The sequence below is a fragment of the Oxyura jamaicensis genome, chromosome 7, assembly GCF_011077185.1.
Source record: "Oxyura jamaicensis isolate SHBP4307 breed ruddy duck chromosome 7, BPBGC_Ojam_1.0, whole genome shotgun sequence".
Lineage (NCBI taxonomy): Eukaryota > Metazoa > Chordata > Aves > Anseriformes > Anatidae > Oxyura > Oxyura jamaicensis.
Window position 1 is genome coordinate 4769393 of NC_048899.1, and position 24355 is coordinate 4793747.

At 36.0% G+C, this 24355-nt stretch overlaps 2 long non-coding RNA genes across 4 annotated transcripts in view; one reads left to right on the forward strand and one right to left on the reverse strand.

The window, feature by feature from the left end:
- Nucleotides 1–1259: 1259 nt before the first annotated feature.
- On the reverse strand, nt 1260–18585 carry LOC118170293. Of its 2 annotated transcripts, XR_004752630.1 has the most exons (4): nt 18488–18585; nt 17730–17836; nt 1827–1899; nt 1260–1728 (listed from the first exon to the last, which is right to left on the reverse strand). It is a non-coding gene; the product is annotated as an uncharacterized LOC118170293 (long non-coding RNA). The 2 variants fall into 2 exon arrangements; XR_004752629.1 differs by lacking the exons at nt 1260–1728; nt 1827–1899 and adding an exon at nt 15921–16774.
- A 3206-nt stretch (nt 18586–21791) lies between these two features.
- LOC118170082 overlaps nt 21792–24355 on the forward strand; it is a 155693-nt gene continuing 153129 nt past the window's right edge. The window contains exon 1 of one of the 2 annotated variants that reach the window (XR_004752482.1): nt 21792–21891. This is a non-coding gene — a long non-coding RNA (uncharacterized LOC118170082). The remainder of the gene's footprint in view (nt 21892–24355) is intronic. The other variant, XR_004752481.1, reaches the window with a different exon arrangement.

Consider the following 24355-nt stretch of genomic DNA (forward strand, 5'->3'; position numbering starts at 1 on the left):
TTTTTGTGTGTATATGAATTTTTCCTCATCATTGGGGAAAAAAAAATATGTTCACAAGGAACTATTAAATTTTCCAGGTGTCATAACCTACTCAGTTTTTTCCAGGTGTCTTAAAAAGTTAAGTTGTTTAAAGCCTCCATCTGACTTGTAGTCCATCAGTAGTGACTGATTTACTGTTGAGGATTGTAAACCTGAGCATGAGATCAATATCAACTAACAATCTATCTAAAGAGGAAGGTTTTCTATGCCACCCCTCATAGACCAAAGGGGTCAGTTTCTGAAGCTTTGTGGAAGTGTGTAACATTTTTAAGGTTGTGTAGCCACCACTACAAAATACTTGCAAAATGGAAAAGCAGTTTCTCATGCAGAACTTCTCACAGACTATCTATTGCAACTACAAAGCCAAGAGAGAAAAAGAACAGACTAGAGGCATTTCCTTTTCTCAAAACTTTGGAATGAAGACACAATGGAGACTCTTCATTAAAAATAAAAGGCTAATATGAAAATAAGGTATTCTTTGTGAAAAACAGGAGTGTAAAATACTTAATACCACTTTTCTTTCTTTCTTTTTTTTTTTTTTTCCTGAGCAAGTTATCCTTTGAAGTGTAGTAGAACATTTATTAAACAAAGTACTTGAAACAGTCTAAATTACTTATTCTATGAGAATATTCCAGAACCATAAGACAGCCTAAAACCTAATTATGCTTCTTTAAGACAGGGAGAATAAAAGAACTCATTACTCTATCATCTATACTACGTGGACATCAGTTTTCAAAACTGTTTAGTATCTGAAAAGATGCAATAAAAATGTCCTCAAGGATGTCTAAATCCAAGTGAAATTTCACATCAGCTCTTATTTGAACTCGCAAAGAATTTTCCCAGGGATTTTAGAGAGTAGTATCATAATATATTAATAAAATATTTATACAAAAATAAAACCTCTAAAAATAAATATATCTGTTAAACCCTTTGCTTTTAGGGCTTCTCTTAAATAAAATGTTACAAAGGAGATGGAATTCTGAAAGAATCTCTAGTCCTTGACATAAACAATATAGTATCTATCAACAGTTAAACTACAAACTAAAATCTTCAAAGCTATTAAGTAAAATAGTTCAGGTAAGGCATAACAAAAGCCAAAAAATTACTTGAGCCTTTCAAATCAAGGCCAATTCAATATTTTAAATGCATGTTTCATAACCCTTACTTTTCTCTATTTTCATTTACTTCTTTTCCACATGTAATATTTCATTCCACTTAATGCAACATGCAGAGGATTAGATGTAGATGCATTCACAGTTAAGGACGAATTTTGCTTATTCACATTAGATATGTTGTCCTAGAGATGTAAACCACAATCTTGATGACAAAGGATGCATTTAATATTCATGTTTTAACGTTTTTTTTTAATTATTTTGTAAGTATAATGTAAAGATCAAAAATAAGACATTTGATAATTCTGGTAGAAGGATATGAATGCTGAACACAGCACAGGGTTAACATCAAAACAAAGAACTAAATACTGGAAGAAAAAGAAATAAAGTTACATTTAGCAATGCTTTTTTGTAGTCCATAGCAGGGAAAATATACATCCAATTACAACTGCTCTATCGTTTGGAAGACTGGAGTGTAATTAATTATCGACATTATTTGTGTTCTGCAAAAATCAGCTGTCATCCATTTTAGTCAGCTGTGCAATCATTTTTAAAACTCCATCATGAGCCCTTAATCCTACAAAAACCATGAACCATGTCTTGCTTATTCAATTTTCAGAGACAGAACTATGTGTTTCTTTTTAGAAGCTTAACATTAAATATTTTTATATGCACCCTCTGTCCTGGAATATGCATGTGGAAAGCAGTAAGTTCCATTAATCTCTTCCAGTGGATGTTCCATCTGAAACTATAAGAATTCATAGTAAATGCCAGACAATTAAACTGCCTTCTTAGATAAAACAATAGGAGTAAGCATCACTTTAAAGCATGGTATTGATGTTTGCTAGCTTCTGGTGCAGACTTCTCAAGAGCTGGCATAAACTGGCACCTTCAAGCAAGGAGAGCCGAACATCACCTTGTAATTGAAAATGCACCCTTGAGCCAGCATCTACAAATAGAGAGTTTGGACAGACTTACCTAGATATTTGAATTAACTTTCAAGTTTTCCTCTAAACTTCTTAGGTACTATTCTTGAATTATGGGAGTGAGAAGTGAATATAAAATTACTTCTTAGTTGACAATTGATACTTGTGATTTATGAACTTATTCATAAGTCTAAGTGTTTTCATTGGACACAGGGTCACACATTTCCATGGCTACCAGAATGAGACTCATCTGTTATTCCCTTCCAAGCATCTCAAACTTTATTTTCTTCCTTTTTCCATTTTGTTGGTAGATATCTCACATAATTATTACTGGGTTCGTGCTTTTAGATGAGAAACTACTCAGCCTGTAGACAGCTTGTAAATGTACTTGGATATTGCAGGGGAAATTCAACTCATCTGAAAAGTAGCAGCACATTATAAAAATAAAGCAGTGGGTGCAAGGAATCTATGCAATCTGAAAAACATTAAAACATGCCTGATGACTGATACCCCCTAAGACCTATGACTGATACCATTTTGAACTCTCCTAACTAAATATATTCTCCCTCTCATACTTAACAGTCTCAAAAATTAATTCATAGTCTTCTGATGTTACTGACTTTTGTTATAGTCCTTTGGTCAGAGCTGTCAATTTTCCACAGGTGGTGAGGTAAAAACCAGCTTCCCCTAATGGAAATTGCAGTTAGAATTCTGTTCATAATGATGTTCTACAGATCCCTTTTGTGAAAAAAAAGGATAAAAAATTAAAGGAATAAACATTTCCCAAATTTTGGACTGTACATGTGACCATCTCTCAAAGAGCTGTTCCTTAAAACTAACATGAAACTGGTAGGGCAAAAGGCCTAACTGAACTTTGAAAAGATGCAACAGAGAGTGCATTTTAAATTTACATGTAATTACATGGAGTGCAATACTTCCCTGAAAGTTCTAAAATTGCTATTGATGAAGCAGTATTTTAATACTGTGATAAAATCTAGATGAACCCTGACTTTATCCACAACTCCTACACCCCCCTAGAGACTATTTAACATTAAGCACATTTCAAAATGAAGCCTAAGCATTCCTTTGAAAGTAATAATTGTTCTAATTCATGATGGCTGATGTTTTTATATTACTCAAAAAAGTAATGGGTGATTATCCTTTGAATAAGGAGCATACAATTAACAAAACTGTTAATGCAGCACTTTGCTAGTCAAAACAGCAGTATAGTATAGCTGTACCAAAGAAGACGTAACTATACCGAAGGTGACAGATAACTTGTTCTGGGTGTCTTGTAGCCTCACTTTGTGTGAGAAAAGGGGAAAAATTTGCTTTTGATTAACTTTGATTTTAGTAATGACATCAGTAATGACTTATCAGTCAATAGTTTTCTGTAATAAGTTATTTCTCCAACCAACTTGCTAGTTAATACCTAACAAGTAAATTGCCTTTTTGCCTCCTAACGCCTTCTAGTATCAACTCACAAAATGATTCTTACAGCTGAGTAACAGACACATGCTCTTTACTAAGATTGCCACACGTGGGTGGAGTGAATTTCTGGTGTATGTTTGCTTATTGGGATGCCTCTGGGTAGCTCATACCATCCTTGCCAATCAATAAGAAATAGGAAATTAAACTTGTTCTGCCAAACCAAAAGTCTCAGAAGTCTCAAAAGAATACAGAAAAAAAAGTTACTAAAGAAAACATAAGAACGATAAAATACAAATCTGCTACCAATCTCATTTCCTAGCTGTCACTTGAAATTTCTAAGGCATGCTTTAGCTGCAGAAACAAAACAAACAATTCGGCACCATTTCCCTTGCTTTATTCCCCACCTAGTAATCAGGATCACGTTCAAAATTAGAAAAGGAGAAAACTACAATTAGCCCATGTGGTGGTTTTACTCGGGTGGGCGACCGAGCTCCACCACAACTGCTCTCTCACTCTCCCTCCTCAAAGAGGAGCGGGGAGAAAATACGATGAAAGGGGCTCAAAGGTTGAGATAAGGATGAGGAGATCACGCAGTAATTATCATGACAGGCAAAACAGACTCAGCATAGGGAGACAGTAAGATTTATTGCCAATTGCTAACAAGCTAGAGAAGTGAGAAACAAAGGAAAGAAACCAAAAGCACCCTCCCCCCTCATCCGCCCTCTTCCACCTCCTCCCCCTGAGTGGCGCAGGGGAACGGGGGAATGGGGGTTATGGTCAGTCTGTAGAAATTCTTCTCTGCCGCTCCTTCTCGGTCACTCTCGTCCCGTGCTGTGGGGTCCCACCCACGGGATGCAGTCCTTGCCGAACTGATCCGGCGTGGGCTGCCCACAGGCAGCAGCTCTTCAAGAACTGCTCCAGATATGGGTCCGTACCACGGGGTCCATCCCTCAGGAGCAAACTGCTCCAACCTGGGTCCCCCACGGGCAGCAGCTCCTGCCAGCTCACCTGCTCCTGCGTGGTCTCCTCTCCACGGGCTGCAGGTCCGGCCCGGAATCTGCTCTGGCAGGGGTCTTCCACAGGCCGCAGTCTCTGTCGGTGCAGGTCCACCTGCTCCACCATGGTCTCCTCCATGGGCTGCAGTGTGGAACCCTGCTCCACCGTGGTGCTCCATGGGCTGCAGGGGGACATCCTGCTTCACCATGGGCCTCACCACAGGCCGCAGGGGACTTCTGCTCCGGCGCCTGGAGCACCTCTCCCCCTCCTTCTTCACTGACCTTGGCACCTGCAAGGCTGTTCCTCACTCCTCTCACTCTCCCAGCTGCTGTGTGGCGCAGCGTTTTTTTTTTTTCCTGTCTTAAATCTGCTCTCACAGAGGCGCAAACAACATCACTTATTGGCTCAGTTCTGGTCAGCAGTGGGGCCCTTACCAAACATGGGGCAGCTTCTAGATCCTTCTCACAGAAGCCACCCCTATGGCCCCCTGCTACCAAAATCTTGCCACATAAACCCACTACAGCCCAGAGTTAGGATAGTGACAACACTCTATAAATATATTTTAGATGAATATACATTGTGCATATTCCTTAGGAATCTCAAAATGAGTGTGAAGTTTTTATAGAGATGATACATGAAATACATACACAGATGTCTGAAATGTGGCATTTTAAATATTTTTTTTCTCTATTTTAGCATTTTCCCATTTCACAAAAAAAAATACCAAATTGTTTTCTTTACTTCTTATTCTTGTCTTTTCCTTGGTTGTATTTTCTTCTATTGATTTTTCATTCTTTCCAGAGTAGAGCTGTCTCAGTCTCTACTTTGCACTTGCTGCTGCGTATTTCTTCCCCAAATTTTTGTATGCAATATAGCAGTTATGTGGCTTTAGCTGAGTCTTTTCCCCATACGTTTTTTCCCCATTCAGATTTTGTTAACAGGAGGGACAGCCTTTGGCATCCCTACCAATTGAATTAGAGGTAACATGGGAGCACAGTGATAAAGAATATTTTCCATTTATTGCTGAGTCTTTTGTAGTTTTCATTTTTACTCTATGCATTTGCATCAGCTCTGAAGCCAGTCTTGCTACCACACAAAATTGTGAGCAAATATGTTCTCTCATATTTCCAGCAGTCTACAATTAGCTTACAAGTTGCTATTGCTGCATCTTGCATGAACCAGAAACTTCTCATGTCATGATAACCCAGCCACGATCTTCCCTATTGAAAAACCATTCTTCCAAAAGTAATTTTTCCTTTTCATGGCTACAAGAACATAAAGAACCTTAGCTCATCTTCCTAAACATACAACTTTTTCCTGTTGTAAGTTCCTTAGCTCACCTTGAAGAATGACATCCTTTCAGAGCCTTTCAACGTCTGACATTTAGAGTGGCAAAGCTTTTCATATTCAGGAAAAAGGAACTTTCCAATATGGCACATGATTTTACATCAGCATATTAGCAACACAAAGCAAATAATGCCCCTGGAAAAGCCTCCTAATCATCCCACTGCAATCTCTCTTCTATAGCTTAATGAAGCAAGGGCAATACATTCATTCACCAGTGTCAATAGATTAGCTACCCTACAAGTGTATTTTCTTAATATTTGTTCCTAGAATATTTTTTTGAATCATTTCCTGCTGTCTCTGACTTCATATAATTCTGAATCATTCTGTCATTTATTTTTCTATAAGTTATTTCATTGTGTACCTATAAAAATTAATTTTATTGTTATATTGTATCAGAAATGTCAATTCTGTATTTTTGCTTCAGTTTGTTGCTGTCCCCTTATTTGTATTATCACAAATTGTTTCTTTAATTTATTCCCTCTTTTTCTAGTAGATGTCATTTAATATTAACCCTCCTTTTGTTAGCCCTTTCTTTGGGACCCCTCCTATCCCATCCTGTGTTTGCACAACCCAACATGGAACCAACTAAGCATAAGTGACCTTCAAAATAAATATTCCCTCAAATTTGAATATTGCCTATTTAGAAAGCACAAGAAAAACAGCACTAGAAGCATCCAACATTGCACAGAAATGATCCCTGGGAGAAGATCATAGCACCAAATTGTCTCACACATGGTTAGATAAATAATAAAGCTAGCTGCACTAAGTACTGACTTGTTCCAAGTAGAGGTTCATACATCCACTTGTCAATTTCTAGTAAAAATAAACAAAAAACCATCTAGCACATACCTGAAGTCATACCTGAGATAAAAAGGTAGAGAGAGAGGTTGGAACTTTTACTCTACAACCATGCAATAGAAGAAGTCAAATATCTCTAAAGTTTAACTTGTCATCCCACTTCCTCAGTTTAGAAAGTATTCTGGTTTTGTTCAAAATCTATATCCTGTTGATTCACACCCTCGAGTACCCTCTGGATAATCAGGCACCCTTTTGTTCTCTGCTTGGCGTGAGGCACTGATAAACACTACCAATTCCATTTTCTGCAAGTCTGAAGGGTACAAGATGGAGGCTTTAAAAAATAATAAAAAGCAAAAACACATACAAAAGCAACACGGAAGTACTACAACTACTTGACAACCAACATACCGAGAAGTAAACATACAGCACAGATTAAGCATGCTGTTAGGAGGTGAAGGACAACTTGATGGTTACAGCAAACATCTGCCCTTAATCTATACTGCTCATTAGCTAGAAGTATTGCACACTTGGGTTTAGATGTAGTAAATAATGCCCAAAATGGATACCACATGGATACATTTTTAATATATTGTTAGAACTGAAAGAAAACTAAACAAAGTGAAACTCCCCCAGTAAAAGTTCCTTGGCTGCAATTTATATAATGCATAAAAGGTCAAAGAAAATGACACAATTCCTTGGATAATTTCTGATTGCAAAAACATTTTAAAGGATAACTTTCCTTCTTCACCCTTAGATACTTCTTTCCTCACTTCTAATTATGCTAGCTGAGCTGTTTGTGAGGCCTCTTTTTAAGTTTATTTACAAATATCTGTGTTGAAGAGAAACCTAGAAATATAGGGTTCATTTTGGCTTTCTCAGCTGTTTGAAGGCAGGATTTTAAAAGTAGTTGATTGGGACAACTAGGACAGCAAACAAAAATTGGGATAGAGAGTGAAGAAGAGGCAAGAAAGATAAATGGAGTCCAATTACTCCGTGTACCCCTAAGTTAAGGATTGGTTTCTGTATATCCTTATGAAAATATATAAGGAAAATTGGAGAATATAGTAAAGAGGACTCGGGAGGAAAAAAAAAAAAAAAAGGTAGGAAAAGAAAGAGGAGATGAAAACTGCAGTAGCAAGTGACCCAAAGAAGGGATGAGACAATGAAACTTACTGAAATTTTGAGCTGTGGGGTATAATTTACTGATGGGTTATGCATCGACTGTTTACAGACAGAACTTACTAGGGTAAAGATCTTAAGTTCAGCAGCAAAATGAATTGTTTCCCTCCCTGAGGATCATTGATCCATATTGTTAAAAAACTATGATGTTAGAACATTAACCTATCACAGCTAAATGACACGCCAGTTCTTGATAGTTGTCCCTGTACTGATCTTGCTTTTTATGCCACATCCAAACAATTCTTTACCATTTTTATTATAAGCTAGGTTTCAGACTCAGATACTGAAAAGTTGCAAAAGATCACTTAGCCTGTACCCTGCTATTGCACGACTGTTTCCTGAAGTCCTCCACCATCCCCATTTTAATCTAGTCTTAAGTTTTTTAAATTGTGACCTTAAAAAATAAGAGAGCTACAGAAAACTAACTTTGTAGATTAACATGGTTTTCACAAGAAAAAGTGATGCTAATGTATGAGAAGCTAAGGCTTATTTAGATTACTATGTACTTTTATATCAGAGCTGTTATCAGCATGTGTTACATCACTGCACATCCCTTCCTCTTGAACCTTGCTATGCTACATTGTGCCAAGGAATATTCAATTGCTAAAAGTTTATACATTTTTAAAATGCATTCATAAAGACAGAGCTATTTTATTATTATTATTTTTTTTTCCCCATCTTATTGCAGTTTCATTGTTTTGGAGACATCTTCAGTGTCAATGCAGTTGGGAGCAGTCTTCTGCAATTTTATTAAAAATGAAGGAAGTTTGATTAATGTCTCCTTATTGAAATCAACACCAGCTGGATTTTATGTCCCAGTCATAATGCATAAAGACTGTATGTGTTCAGCATATGAGCAGCAGAACAGAGAAGTTCTGTTGCCTGTTTATTTTTCTCATATGGCAAACAAAAAAAGCATTATAAAAATAATAATAGGGAAAAAGGGAACATAAACAGCGTGGCTTTAAAGACTCAAGTCTGTAGAAAGTTAACATCAATAGCAGTCAGAAATAGTGCTTAGGTCCATGTGTTCACTTCCAAAAGAAACTTTAAACATTTAACTGAAGTATAATAAAACAGACACGAAATACACAGAATTACAAGTTAAAACAGCTGTTTTCGGAAAGAGGAGATTTACTTTGCTGCAAAAATATTTTTGTTAGAAAAAAGGAAAAATTCCAAAGGAAAGACAACCACAGTTGCAAGTCAGCAGTTTAAAGCAGAGGTACCTTAATGTCCTTGGTTAGGAACATTCCATAAAATAAATAAATAAAATCTAGAAACAACCAAGTTGCCCATTTTAATTCCCAAGAATAGGTAAGACCTTTTCAAGCTAGCTTGTTATATGAAACAAATCCAGTCTTCCAGCCAGCAGTGTTGAAGGAAGATATAAGCAGAAGCAGGAATGTTCTGCTGAAAACAAAAATATTTTGGCTTCTGTTAGAAACAAGAGTGAAAAAAAAAGTGTAATTCCACCTTGAAATGGAGTGTACATGGAGAAAAGAATAAGAATTCTCTAAGTTACTTTATCAAAGTAGATGATTTTTTCCCCCTATATAACTTGGCTTGCATTCAAATAACAAAGGTGTTTGATAATCTGTGCAGGGCTGCTCCTGCTCAAAAAAAAAAACAAAAGGCAAGGTGACAGAGTTTTCCTCCTTTTTAATTCATAGTAGAACGCCACTCATAACAAAGGAAGAAGCAGCAAAGATGTGTGGTAGAAAATAATGAAGCTTTCCTATATGTAAAATCTGAACAGTTTGAAAGTTGACAGGTCACTTACAGTGGTTTTTTGATTGAACCTGCTGAGTAAAATATTAATTAATTCTAAGAATCAGGAAAGTTAATTGATAATTTAAAGCTATACATAAGAAGCTGACCTTTAAGACCAAATCTGACAGGAACACAGCTAACACAGTGAATTGACTAGTAGTATTTTATCACATTGTCTTAGCATTTGTTACCAGCTGGGACATAAAAATCTTGCTGGAAATGTATTCCTGTTACGGTTGAGTTTGTGTCCCACAACAGACTTTAAATAACGAGGCTGTCATTCAGAGCTGTGTTCAGCTGTGGAGTAATAGCAAGCACGAGAAGTGTCCTAAGGACAACAAAGGGACATTGAGGAGTAAAGATCTACAAATTTTTAGCTGAACATGTTGAAAGCGCTATATAATACATCAGTGTATTCTACAAACATCTGTCAGCTCTCTGAGCATGCATATAACTGCCCAGATGCAAGTTGTTCACATACTTTGTTTTAGAAGTAGAACTAATAAAAAGTCCAGTGAAGTTCCTAATCATTAAAAAAAAAAAAAAAAAGGAATAAAAGAGTTTTACCTTTTTACAAAGGTAGAAATTAATACATATTTTACATGATTATGTTGTAAATGACCAGAAACCTTTCTATTAACAATCACAACTGTGTGCATTATTCAGTTCAAATACTACAAGATTAACAGAAAAGAACTCTGGCCCTTAATTTGTTTGGCAGCAGGACTGAACCCTTAAAAGTTACATATAAATCATATGACTTTTTTTTTTTTTTTTTGCTACATACCATACACTATAAGTGAAGATGAACCTTAAAACATTCCTTTCTTTTTAAATGATTATACTTGTGTGCCCTGACTATCAAAATAGATACAATATGTTATGTTTTTCCTACGTCACAAGAAAGAAACTAGGTAAGAACGAGCCTTTAAAAAAAAACACTGGAGAATAATTGCCTACAGAAACAAGTTTCTTCTGTCCAACTTGACACAGAAGAAAGTCAGTGCATTTAACAATATTAGAATCTACTACTTAATAGCTTCAGAGCATAAACCAACCTAAAATACACCAGAAAGGTCCAAAGCATAGGTGAAGTCATGGCCCTTGCTTTTCATTATATGACTGCAAGATAGACTGGCTATGCCTGGAAAGCCACCTGCACGACGTTAAAACTAATTTGAATAATACTTCCACCACTGCAGAACTGATTAAAGCAGCATTTACCTTAAACAGAAACATGTGCTGTAAATTTGCATGCAAATTGCATTCACTATTATGTATTTCTTGAAGAATGTCTTGCTACTCTTCCTAAATTGCATGCAAATAGAAAACTACGAGATAAGCACTGTGTTAATTTTAGATGATTGTTGTACAGGTTGGAAATTGTGTCTTAATATTATATCATTTGAATGATTTACCTCCTTTTGTCCTAGTCTTACATAGACTTTTTTTGCTACTGCCCAAATTATGCTGCCAGTTGCAGCATTAGCAAAACTCCAGAGATCAAGAAATAGGGAGAATGATTACCCATTCAGATACATACAGTTAAATTGTTAAATATACTTCTGAAATGTGGAATTACAGGCTATTTCACAATAAAAAGAAGTCCCACGTTAATCTTACTGTGTAGACAATCAGCTAGTGTGATCATTTCGAACTCTTTCTTATGCCAATAACTGTCTGTTAAGCTGGTGAACACCAAAAAGTCCAAGTTCTTCTGCAAATCATTTTTAACATGTGCACAGGAAATCTTATCTACAGTTAAAATAGTGACCCCCCATATCTGAGCTCCTTTTCAAGCCCTTGTAACTTATTTTCATGTCGATTACATTTGTTAACAGTGTTTGCTCCTTCTGGTGTGAAGAAGTCCTCAGAGAAACTAAGCACAGTCAAGTGCAGATGATTTCTCAGGAAGCAATTCAGCAAGATGATGGGGTTGGTAGAAGAAAGCAGAAAAAAAAGCAAATTGGATTATCTGCTCAGTGAACTGGACTGCAGATATACTTCAGAGGCTTTTCTGCTTTGTTTGGTGAGACTTTACAAGGGAAGATTTATATTCCATATCATGTTGGTCTACTGAAAGCCTGAAAAATGATGGTTCCTCTGGATCATCACTTGCTTTCTGTCTGGGCAAGAGAAGGACTGAAGACAGCAGTTTACACAAAGTGTCAAAGGGGTATCAAAGAAGTGAAAATCCTGCATACAAAGTGGCTGTCATGAACCTGATTAATACAAGAAAATAAAACTCATTCATCTGTTCATCGTAGTAGGTGTCATCTCCCAGCTAATGATCAATTTGTATACAGATTGTTTACCTACCTCTGGAAGCTGGCAGGATATTTTCATTGCAAATTCACAGCAAAGAGGCAGCAAGCCTTTAAGATAATTACGAATCTACTATTGCACCTTGCTGTGAATTAACCTCACTAGCCTGTGAAGGATAGCCTTAGTAGGCACATGACACCAAAACAAGATAGTTCCCATGCCTATTACATTTGTGTCACCTGATATCTAATTTGATGATAGTAAAATAAAACCCGTGAATTGATCAAGCATGATACAACAATAAGTAACTGAAGTCTGAATAATGTGATATTTCTACATCACTGAAAGCTCCTAATGGGGAGGAGAAAAAAATATTGTTCTGCCTACTCACACACTAGAGAAAAGACTGGATATGGTAATTCAGCATGTGGACTGTTTTGACTAATTCAACAATCAAATTAAGACTTACCTGTTGATGCATATTGTGCTGTCATACATTAATCTAAATTATATTTGTTATTCATATCTGGAACCGTTGCTTGTAATACTTGGATACTGTTGTTGCAAGAGATCTCTAGCCAATAAAATTCTCTTTCCCTAGATATTATGGACTGTCTCTTTTGGAGCAAGCATTAGATGCATCTTCAAACCTCCAAATCCTGGTGGGAAAAGGAAAAGCCAAAGTGCAACAGTGGAGAAAAAGGTATCTGCTCTATTCCTGTACTCTGGATGGTGTTCTAAGAGGAAAAGAAAACAAACAAGAAACAAGCTCTGATTTGAAGGATGATTCTATGTTGCTGGAAAAGGTGCACAGCAATATATTGAAATTTCTTAATAAATACTAAGGCCAATGTTCATGCCTTTATGAAGTATTTAACTTTCTCTGGTATATCAAATTCTGTTTGTTGATTTTTTTTGTTTTGTTTTCCTTGGTTTCTCCATCACTTGGCATAGGCTTTTATACTGAACACTCAAAAATAAAGGTGACTGCAGAGCAGAGACGGAATAGCTCCACTCACTTCAAAGCAAAACAAAAGTGAATACAGACAGTTGCTTCTGGGCACAGGCATGATCCTTGCTCAGATTTCTGAAATGGGTTCTGCGTAACTTGAACGAAGTAGAGATGGGATTACTACTTCAGTTTTTGAAATGATAGGGATGTGAACTAACTGGGAGAGGTGCCAAGATATTTTTTTCTTTAAGCCTAAGACAAAATCTTACTCCTCCCTGCACTCCAGGTTAGTTTTCTGACAGCTGTAAAACTGAGCAAGAGCCCTGGAGAAAAACACTAGGGGAATTAGAAAAGATTGATGAAACTGTCATTGTGTTGTCGCTCCAGAAAGCAATTCTGACATTTTTCAGAGTAGATCAAGATATCATGTAAACACACAGATCATGAGTATCGAATAAACAAGAGGGAAAAGAAAAAAAAAAAAAGTAAAACATAGAGAAATATGCACCTTTCCAGGACGTGTTTTTCTTGCAGAAGTAACCACTTCCCCATCTGTCTCTTTAAAAAAAAGCATGCATTTGATATGAAGAAACAAAGAACACCTGTCTTTGATTATTCCTCCGTGGAAGGAAATGATAGAATTTCAGTAAGAAAATAGAACTGCCAACTACATCATAAATGGAGTCAGAAATGTCTAACTTCACTTTCAACAAACTTTTCAGTCTATGAAATATGCCAGCTAATACAGTCAAAACTCAAACATTGTCTTACTTATACAAGGTCCTCCCAAGACACATTGGATGTTGTGTTTTGGTTTTAAATGGAAGAGAAAGGGTGGGCTTGGTGGTGGTTTTGTTTGTTTTTTCCCCCAATTTGTGTTGTGCTTCCTGAAGAAAAACTTCTCCTTGAAGAGGAACCTATTTAAGGAAGGTAGGAGGAATATATTGCACATTTGACTTGCTTTGTGTTCTATCAGAGAGCTTGATAGCCATTATAGTCAGTCCAGGGAAAAAAAAAAAAAATATAGGAACACAAACTAGAAAGCAGTCACTTGCAGGAAAATGCAACTATTATTAGGACACAGTTGTGTCCCCTGTGCAAGCCAACTCTTTTCCAACCATAATATTTTGCTGAAGGAATATTGATCGTTGCCCACGTGCCTCATTTAGTGTTTATGCTAGGGGAGCCTGATCTATGCTGCCTGTTCCTTCATACGTTATCAGACACTCACATTTTTGCTTTAGTCTAAATTACAAGTAGTTGAAATACTGTGTAAGCAGTGTAAGCCTTGAAACCTGATATACCATATGGTTATCATATGCTATTTCCCCCCCCCCCTTTTTTTTTGCAGTGTGGTTGAATTCACAGCTTTTCTTGTACCTGAGGTTTCTCCCATCTGTCTCCTCATATATGTTTTAGTGAAGTTTACAGTGGCTTAAAAAATATTTTCACTTTTTACATTTGGTTAGATTGGGCCCAAGGTTCAAGCAATAGAAGAGAAGGCAAGAGAATTGGGAAGAGGTCAAAAGATGCAGATTCTTTAGATAAGTAACCTAAAATGTGTGATGTGACTGAAACTGCAAACATGTTAATTCATACTGCAAGCCATTTGTCTGTGAGAAATCCTGTTTTCAAAATAGTATAAAGCCTAAGTTAGTAGTGGTAAACATTCTTATGGAACAGTTAGGTCTTGCCCTGGGTCAAATCCTGACCCCATCAAGATAAAATGAACCAAGTACTGAGAAGTTTAACAGGGAGGAAGTAGTGAAGATCCTCATCTACTCCATCACAGCAGCCATTAACTGTACCACTTCTTACTGGGCATCATGCTCTAAGCCTATTGGACTTTATGGCTAGCTACCTGTTAGTCTTCAGCTGAAGGTTGTCCCCTTCTAATTTAAAAATCCACCTGGTAAACATCACTTTTATTCTGAACTTTACCCCATCAACTCAGCACTGGTAAACTCAAGCACTGTTGAAGTTTGCCTTATTTCTGTAGAGATTTTTGACATGTCTGCATACAGAAACTTGAAATACAGAGCACAGTTCACTGGTAACTTATTTCTAGCCTAATCATATAAGCAGCGTACAGTAGATAGAATTCTGCAGTTATTTTGCAGTGATATCACTATCAATTCAAGATGCAGGTAAATGCATGTAAGGCCTAATTAAGACTGGCATTTTTATTTACAGGGGAGAAAAACCAAATCCATTCTTCCTTGCCAAATAAATACTCTCCAAGGTAAAATATTAGAGTGCATTAACCCCACAATGAATTCTGGAAACTAATCTTTTTTTGCTTCATTTATCAAGCTGTGACTGCAGTTTGTGGCTATAGAAGTCAGTATGTCACATGTCAGGTTTCTATTGTTTTAGAAAAAAAGACAACCACAGTCACATTCTGCTACATATATTGTTTAATTTGAAAAAGATTACTTGCAGAGCAACCAAATGCAAACTTGGTTTCACCAAGGTTTTTTTATGGTGTGTTTTACACATTTCAGAAATCAAATTATTACATGAGGTTATATGATATGGTACCCATCCAAAATTTTTCAGAGATAACAAGAATTTGCTAGAGAAACCTAAAATACAGACAGATTCACAATACTTGTTCTCCTACCCAGTACAGATGCCAATCCACTGAAACTACAGAGAATACCACTGAATGCCAGAGCAAAGTGAAGTTTCTCCTTCACTTTAAAAGCTCCCCATAATGGGTAGTATATGTTACAGGAGATAATTGCATTAAGTTCATTTCTTGATAGCTCAAAATGCACTAAAAGAATGATTCATCAGTAACATTGAGAATCAAGAAGGCAATACAAATTCAAGGAAGTTGAACCAGCAAACTTTAGTCCTAAAGGTCCATAGATCTTGCTGTCAGACAGCAAGGTGATCTACAAAAACTCAGTATAAAAATCTAGGGACTAGAAAAACTTGTAAACATGTTAAAATTTTGCTATTTAAACCTTTCTTTGTAGAGGTGTTCTTCAGACCTGCCACACACACCCTCTTTAGCTGCAGATCAATTAATAAATACAATTACAAGCTTCAATAGAAGTGAACACTGTTGGGAAGAATGCAAACAGGAGAAATATAGAGAGCAATGTTTTTCCACAATGCAACGTGAAATTAAATGATTTCCACACATTGAAAGTACATCCAATTCACAAAGCTCTAATGACTATGCCCTCTGCTCCACTATTTTTCACTTAAATACATAGCTGTTACATGAAATTAAATAGACCAAGTCTTTCCTACATCTGTTTTTGTCCCTATGAAAATGAAAAATTCCTCTTTCTTAAAAATGCTACCATCTGTTTTTCAGGGTTAAAGTAGAGATTTTCAACATTATCTCAGTGGGAGACCATAAAATTCTTCCAAAACAGGAAAATAACCAAATTTGGCAGTTGAACATTTTTTATGCTTCCATACAGCTTTTAAATCTGTACATTAGTAAATGCAAAATATTAACTATCTGCATAAATGCAGATTTTTTTTTTTGAATAGTCTACTGCAAGGCTGCATTACAAATGTCACACAAGTGCAATAATTTTCCACTGTAATTAGCTTTTTTTGACAAGCACAGGTCATTGTAAGGTAGCCAGGTAATGAAAAGGAGTTAAGCTTAATACTTTCTCTTTGAAATAGCTTAAGAAAATAGAGTTATTGATGTAATTTGTTCTGCTGCCTTCATTCTCTCTGACATTCAGAGCTGCAGCTCACTAGTCAAATTCCCCTTCATCCTCAAACATGCATGAGGGCATCTCCCCACCATGCCTTACCCCTGTCCCATATAGCAGGGCACGCAAAACTAATGCTGTTATGATAACAGCCTGAAAACTACTGCTGGAGATGTCATGTTCTTGGGGGTGGTTAGCAGGGAGAGTGTTGCTACTGTCAGCACTGCAGATGTTATCAAGCACATTGTAATATCTTCTTGCTGATAGAAGCTTTGAAAAGCAAATATGTGAAGTGTCATTTGACAATGAAATAGCTACGAAATTTTAATCTACATTCATATTGTGAGACCTGACCAATCTGAAAATGGGGTAATAGAATCAAGACAAGTATATGCCTGATCACAACTACTCGGTTCCAAAGCTTCTGATGCCATCAGTCTGCAGGGGAGCTAGCAAGGTGCTAGAGGCTAGGCAGGGAGAGAGCATGCTTTCAGAGTTAGTTACCACACAATACATCACATCAGCAAAACATATCTTTTAAATAGCTTCTGAAACAAGATATGTAATCTGTCATGTTGTTATAGTACATTTATGCTGTATTTAGCCAAGCCTTTCAATGTGCTTTCAATTTTTGCATTTCTGAAAAGAGAAATATTAAGGCCATAAAGTCAGAAGCAAAACAAACAAAACGGTTCACTGGATCCAGTTTGCCAAGCCAAACCCTGGATTAAAACAAACAAAAAATGCATGAAAAGGAACATTGTTTTACTTTGAGAAGTATTTATAAAACATTTCCCATAACACGTCAACTTCCCTGTAGAATCAATATTTGAAGGTAGAGATGTGACATTAATGCATGAGTTGTTTAATATAGTATTTGAGCAAAATGATCCATTTTACTTATTTCCAATCTAAAAATTTCCTTTGCACAGTTAAATGCATCTTGAACTGGATGCTTAGACTTTGCAGACAATAACCAACTCCTTGTTGCAGCCCATCTAAAGTCTGTCTGCACACAAAAATAGTTTCTATGCATCACCCAAGTACAAACAGGCAAGACATTCTTTAAGCTTCAGTAAACCAAGAAGTTGAATAAAAGAAATAGTCTGATTTCTCATCTGATACACACAGAGATCTCCAAATAAAAAGTTTCTGGGCAAAATACTCCATAGATGTCCTTTCATTGTCACTTAAGAATACTTAAAGTTTCTAGAACAGCATACACCTTTCTCAAAGAAATTGGTTTGATCAAGTAGCCATGGAAGTCAAGATCACCTATTTAAGATCAGAGATGTGGCACTGAAATAACTTCTCATTTTTTTCTTCTTTTCCCTGAGAGGCCATTAGATAAGAATTATACTTTAAAAAAATTATCTTGCTTTATTGTAACCTATCCTTCAATGAGTAAAGTGTCAAAAAAAATTAGCATTTATCAGATAAGGCTATTTTATTTTAATACTATATATAGCTGAAGAGAAATCTTTAGTACCTTCTAAAAGAAATATAAATTGTTGTGAGTCACTGACTGTCTCCTATCATCCCAGGAAATGTGAGGTTAGTCCTTAAAAGCAGGACAAAAAATGCCTTTACAATCTGCTTATTCACCTAACAGCCTACAATAAGCAACTATAAAATTTATCCTGCATAAATTACATTATTAAGCCTTGCAGCAATTATTGCTGTCTTTTTTGGTCTATACTCAATTATTTTTCCCTTCCTTTGAGAATATGCAATGTCTCTCCTTTTGTGGGCATGACTTCATGATGGAAGGTTACCATTACCTCTGTTATTTTTTTTTTTTTTTACTTCAAACAGGAAAAGCAGTCTGCTTAAAAAAATGTATCTTTTTCTTTTATGGTATGGTTTGTGGAGTCTTTAGACACCAGATCAGCTAATACATCCTCCCACACCCCCCCAATACTACATCCAATAAATATTTTAAACTTTTAAGGAAAAGCTAAATGCTGGCCAGGCAAACCTCACCACAACATCATGATCCCACAATATCAGCAGCAAACAATAACAGCAGATACGGTAATCATCAGGCACAGCAATGCCACAAGCCAGGCCCACAATCCTCCCAGCAATACTATGCAGTCCTTCAGAAACCTGGTGAGAGCAGGTCCTGAGCTTAAATGAGCTCCTGCTCAGAGGAGGCACCAGATGTGGCTGATCAGGGCATTTAAGACCTATTAGTGCACTGAGGCCTCTGACATTATCTACCAAAAACCTCTTGAAATCTTTAAGGGGCAGTGTTTTTATTATATTGCACCATGCCACTCTGCATACTAGTATTTTGGTGTAAATTGTTTTACTGGTCTTGTACGCATTGGCTCTTTGCAGAGCCATTTGTGACTCCTCCAGAAAATATCTCTCTTGAATGCCTTCTTCCTATTACAAACTTACTAATCAATACTTGAGATGTCACCTTTTAAAACTTAAAGCCACATACATTAATCGTTCCCCATAGTTATTCACAGGCTCTTGGGATTACGTTACAAGAGGTTTCTTCCTCTCTTTTCCACTTGCTTAATTAAATATCCACATTTCTTTGAGCTGAGCACAACGCTGAAACAAGGCTTAACTAAAAGTTATGCTGCTTTCTGCTGCTCTGAAAAGCTTTTATTGATTGATTCAGCTTTTCCTTCATGCTTAAGACTACTTAGTTTAATGAGGCTTTGTTATAATAAGGGAAAAGTGGTAAAGGATAAACAATCAAACCCCCCAAAATTATCATTTAACTGACTGTTTCAATTATCTTTCACTCTAATTGTACAAAGACGCTTTATTTGGACATGCCATTTCTTTCTTATGCTATTTGAATAAGATCATTAGAAGGGCAATTTGGAGGTTCAGGGTGATAGAAACGGAGAACTCCTGCGGTTACACAAGGTCTATTTTGCCAGAGAGAGTACTGCTACTTGATATGAAGTCTGTTTTTCTTCTCAAACCAGAGGTTTGCTGCACAGGTTGACCAGTTTCTTTGTAGGATTTAAATGAAAAATAAATAAATAAATAAAGCACTGCAATATAAGGAAAAACACTGAAGGTTGTGTTATAAAGTATTTCTGACAAACGCTATAATAATGCTGAGCAAAGAAAGGATTCTTCCAACAATTTCACTTAATTTTGACTGGGTGGTGGAACAGCTATTGTCTGTTCTGTAGAGAAGGTCAAGTTTTCATTTAGCAAAGTCATATAGATTGTAGTGTCTGAAACAGAAGAAGGAGCTGCTGTTTTGAAAAATTGTCACTGTCATCATTCCTGGTGCATAAGATAGAAACTGGTAGAAACAGGTACTCAGGTATACAATGTAAATTATGATAAAAGAAGATTAAATAATTCCAGGATGATTTCTTTACACAGATTTCTACATTCATACTTGATAAATAGTTCCAAACTTATTGTCCATTTTTTCTTTAGTTCTTTTAATGGTTTTATAATTTTAAGTTGATGTTGTCCTACAGAAGTAATCATGCTACTATACAAACATACACTTAAATATATTAAAAGTAATAATGCCTAAAATCCAAAAACACTCATCCAATAGAATAAACCATGATTTAAATGCTAAGTTACTGGGGTGATAAAAATCATCAGATTGTTTTTAATGAAGAAATTCTTCAGGATTTATTATTATTATTTTATTTTATTTTATTTTATTGTGAAATATACTGCTTGTTACTGCCATAGTATTTCTGTGGAGCTACTCTCAATATATAGAAACAGACCTTTTTTAGAGACGGTGCAGTGTGTGGAGAATGTGCCTACAGGAAGATTTTGAGAGATGCTGGAAGAAATAAATACTGGGGCTTTACCTCATACTGCAGATGCTGTTTCCTATTTGCTTAGACCCTCACAGATCAATGAGGAGTATAGGTGTGATGTGGTACTGTATAATGATATTGTTACATCATGGTCAGCCTTGCTCTGTCACAATGATGATAGCATTTCCACATTGGATTGAAAATGAATGTTAACTAACTTAAATTTAAAAGTGTGAACATTTTTTCCCTGACATTTTTTTTCTTCTTTTAAACAATAGAATGATCAGATCCATCATAAACTGAAGGGTGACTTTATTTTTGAAGCAGATTACATAAATAAGAAGGTTGTTGCATATCAGCCTTCAGAAGAAATCTCTTAAATATCCTTCTAGATGTACAGTTCAGTGGATGAACATATATGAAAATTGATGAGAGCAGGTGTTGCTGCTACAGTTTTCAACGTTTATCATGATCTACTCATTTGACCATAAACAAATGTAAATTTTGTCATTATCAAACAGGAGAATGTCCAGTTCTAGTCTTAACTTTATTTTTTCTTCCAATTTTAGTTAAATGTTTTGAACCAGTCATACACATGCCACATCATTAATAATCCATCTGTGTCGTGTGCCTCCTTTCAAGACCCCTACCATGTTGTATATTTTCACTTCTTTTACTCAGCTGTATTTGGAAACTTGGAGAAATGACTATGCCATTTATGAATATGTTCCTATAAGCCAGAGAAAATGTAGTAATAACTGTGACAACCCAAGTATAGTAAGAGTAATCAATGATTTCCTCAGGGAAGACATTACCCAGCTGTGCTGAAACATGCAGGTTAGCCAATTATTCTCTACCTCAAGGAATCATATCAGCTTCAACTAACTCATTTGCAACACCCAGTGTGTACCAATAGGCCTTAATTGCTCAGATCAGATATCCTGGGTTCTCCACCCACACGCACCCTCAGTACAGATCCAGTTAAGGTCCCTCTCCAAGCTTTAGGAAGCTCTGAGTTGTAGGTAAGGGCTTTTTGTTGTTAACTTTGTTTTTGTTGTGTTTTTGTTGGGGCTTTGCAATTTATCTTTTGGTCTGAGTTGGTACTCTGTGTTTGTCTCATAGTTGTCTCATAGGTTTAGTGATGTTATTACACTAAATGATATGGATGGCTTTTAGTCTCTATGGGTTTTATGTATAGATATTGTGTATATATAATTTCTTCTGTTTGATTTCTTTCAAGTATTTTTTCTGTTTTTCCTTTTTCTTCTCTGCTCTCACTTTCTCTTTTAAACTTCTTTTCCTTTACCCCTCAGGTCTGCGGACCTCTATCCTGCTAGTGAAAATACTTCTGCTCAATGTGTGGTGGTTAGCCTTGTCTCCTTGCTTGCTTTCTTAGTGAAGAAAGCTTTTCTCTGTTTCTTCCTGGTATTGTTCTCTTTGCATGTCCTCAAAACTTAGTGCCCCACAATAAGTTACTCCATATGCAACTTAATAATTCTCTTTAAAAAAAAAAAAAAGTGTTTTTTGTGCCTAGTTGGGAGGATGAGCTTTTCTCATATGTGTATTAGGTCTATCAGTTGATTATCGTCAGTGCTGAAGATTAGAGCATCCTAGCAATTGGTAAGGAAGGTGGTTGTTTTATTAGATTATTTCATTTCAGCGCTCCTACTAGGCTACTTTTATTTCTTTTGCTCAGTATTACTGGAAGCTTGGAAAAGTGAACATGCCGTATATGTGTTTGTTAAAAAGAGCTATGTATAGTAACACAATATTTATTTTTATTGAGCTTAACAGGAAGCATTTAGTAAATTAAGGAACGCAGAAGATGAAGATAGCTAACAACCTAAGGAAATCTGAAATGATTTTATTAAAAACAGGGAAGAGACAGGTGGAGTTGTTACTTCATAATTATGGTGACTATGCTCTCCTGTCTGCCATGTTGGTAACTTATAATATGTGACTTTTAAAACGTAGGAAATGGGGACATCCAGATTATAAGTATTACTATAATTTATTCTATCCTTGACAAGGAAGGAAGCTAAATGGCTCTTTAACTTTAATACTTAACCATGGAAAAATACATTCCTTACTGTTATGCGACCTAATAGCCTCCCTGAGGGTGAAGCTGTAATTGAGAGCAGCTCTTTTCCAAAGAGATAAGGGGGAAAATGAGACTGTAAAAGCTTTCATTTCATTACTGCAGTTATTTCAAACTTTCAGACTTCTCAAGTGTTCAAACTGTGCTACCTAAATAATTGCATTCATTGTCTGCATGCTCTGAAGGTATCTGTTATAGGATGGGATCTAGCTTGTGCGGTAGCTCTTTCTTTCATTTAATCCTATTTAAACATAAACAATTAGCATAATATCAATCATTCTGTTATCGTTACCTATTAACTAAAAGGAAATGTTTTAAAATGAATTCCTCCAAGACTTACTTGAAGTGCTACTCAGTTCAAAATTATTTATTATTACAATAGTATTTAAGATTTGGCCTGCAACACCATAAATATTTCATAACCAAGACAGTTTGCTGTTAAATATTTATTTAGTGTTTTGTAAGCCGTGTGCACAACTACTGACATTGCTTCTTTCCCTAAAATGAAAGCAGATGAGGATCTAGGTGAGCAGACAGTCATGCCTGACTATAGTTGGTTGATTTGTTTCAGTAAGGTTTTAAACTTACTGGGGATTCCCCAGCCTTAATGTGTTTAAACTAATTGGCACGTTTTGGTTATTGATTCCTGAAGTAAGGCTACTTAAACTTTCCTGTGCTAATATTAGAAACTGGAAGAGTCGAAATAATGGAAGATTATGTAGAGTTGTTATCAAATAACTTTATTTTTTTTTACTTAGTACTTCCAGCTTGCAAAGTTCTGAAGTCTAAAAAACTGTCAACAAAGACTTATTTTTTACACTGAGTTAAGAGTAATGTTCTCTTGCACCCTTCAAAATAATTATAGTGTGTCTTGTCAATCTTTTTTTCCTCATTCTAAATGGAAAGTCTTGCTTTATGCATTTGTTATTAGTAAATTGTGGTTTCTTGCCATTATTAATGTACTCTGAGTTGCTGGTAATGCTGTTGACTGAAGGCATTTTATCAACTCATGTTTTACACAAAACAGCTTTCCTTCAAAAAATGTAACACCTTGTGCTTTGACTATCAGTTTTACCTGTTTGTAGATTTAACCCTTCTGATCCTTAGGTACCGTGCTTATTTATGGCTTACCTGTGCATGAATTTTTCAGAAAACATCTCTGAAAAGCTGAAGCATTAGCCTTAGTGGGGGTAGAGCATGTGCTGAGTATGTGTTGTTTGAAAGAAGTGTTTGAGTGATTAGCTATCCTGTAAGTATTCCTATGGAACAGATGTGAATGGCTGCATTTCAGTGGACTGTGATGTAATAGATACTGATTTGTGCATTGAGGACAGATGTTCTAGTTGCTTTTGCCTTGGTTGTTTGTTCTGCAGGTTCTATTTAGCAAAGTTTGTTGAAATTCCTGATGAAATAATTAAAAGAAATACTTTTTAAAAAAAAAAAATCTTTTGTTGTAGCTAGGAAAGCACTTGAAGGCTTGCATTCCAAGTGCTTTGCAAACACAGAACAAAATATGTTAAAATAAATATTTCTAAATTAAGACTTTGCTCAGATGAATGCAAATGGCTCTCATGGCTTTTCTTGGATTCTGTGGATTGGTTGTGCACTCTTACAAGCCAGAGAAGGTCTAGGATATAAATATTCATCGCATCTTCTGTAAAATGAAGGAATGGGTTTTCTGCTGTGGCTGTGTGTTCAGAGATGGATCCATTTATTTGACTTCCTAGAGCACAGGATGAGGTTTCATATGCCTGGTAGCATTTGAGGAAGAAACTCTTGAACAACTGTTCTGTACTGAGTGTAGGCAACACAAACAAAACATTCATTATTGATTGATAAATTACAAGCAATAGGGACCAGAAGGAAAACATTTCTTGATATGATCTGATATCAGATTGAAGCTTCAATGTGAGAAGTTTTATCTTTACTAAACCTCAGCTTAATTGACATCAATTTGTTAAATAACCTTTTATTTCAAAAAGATCA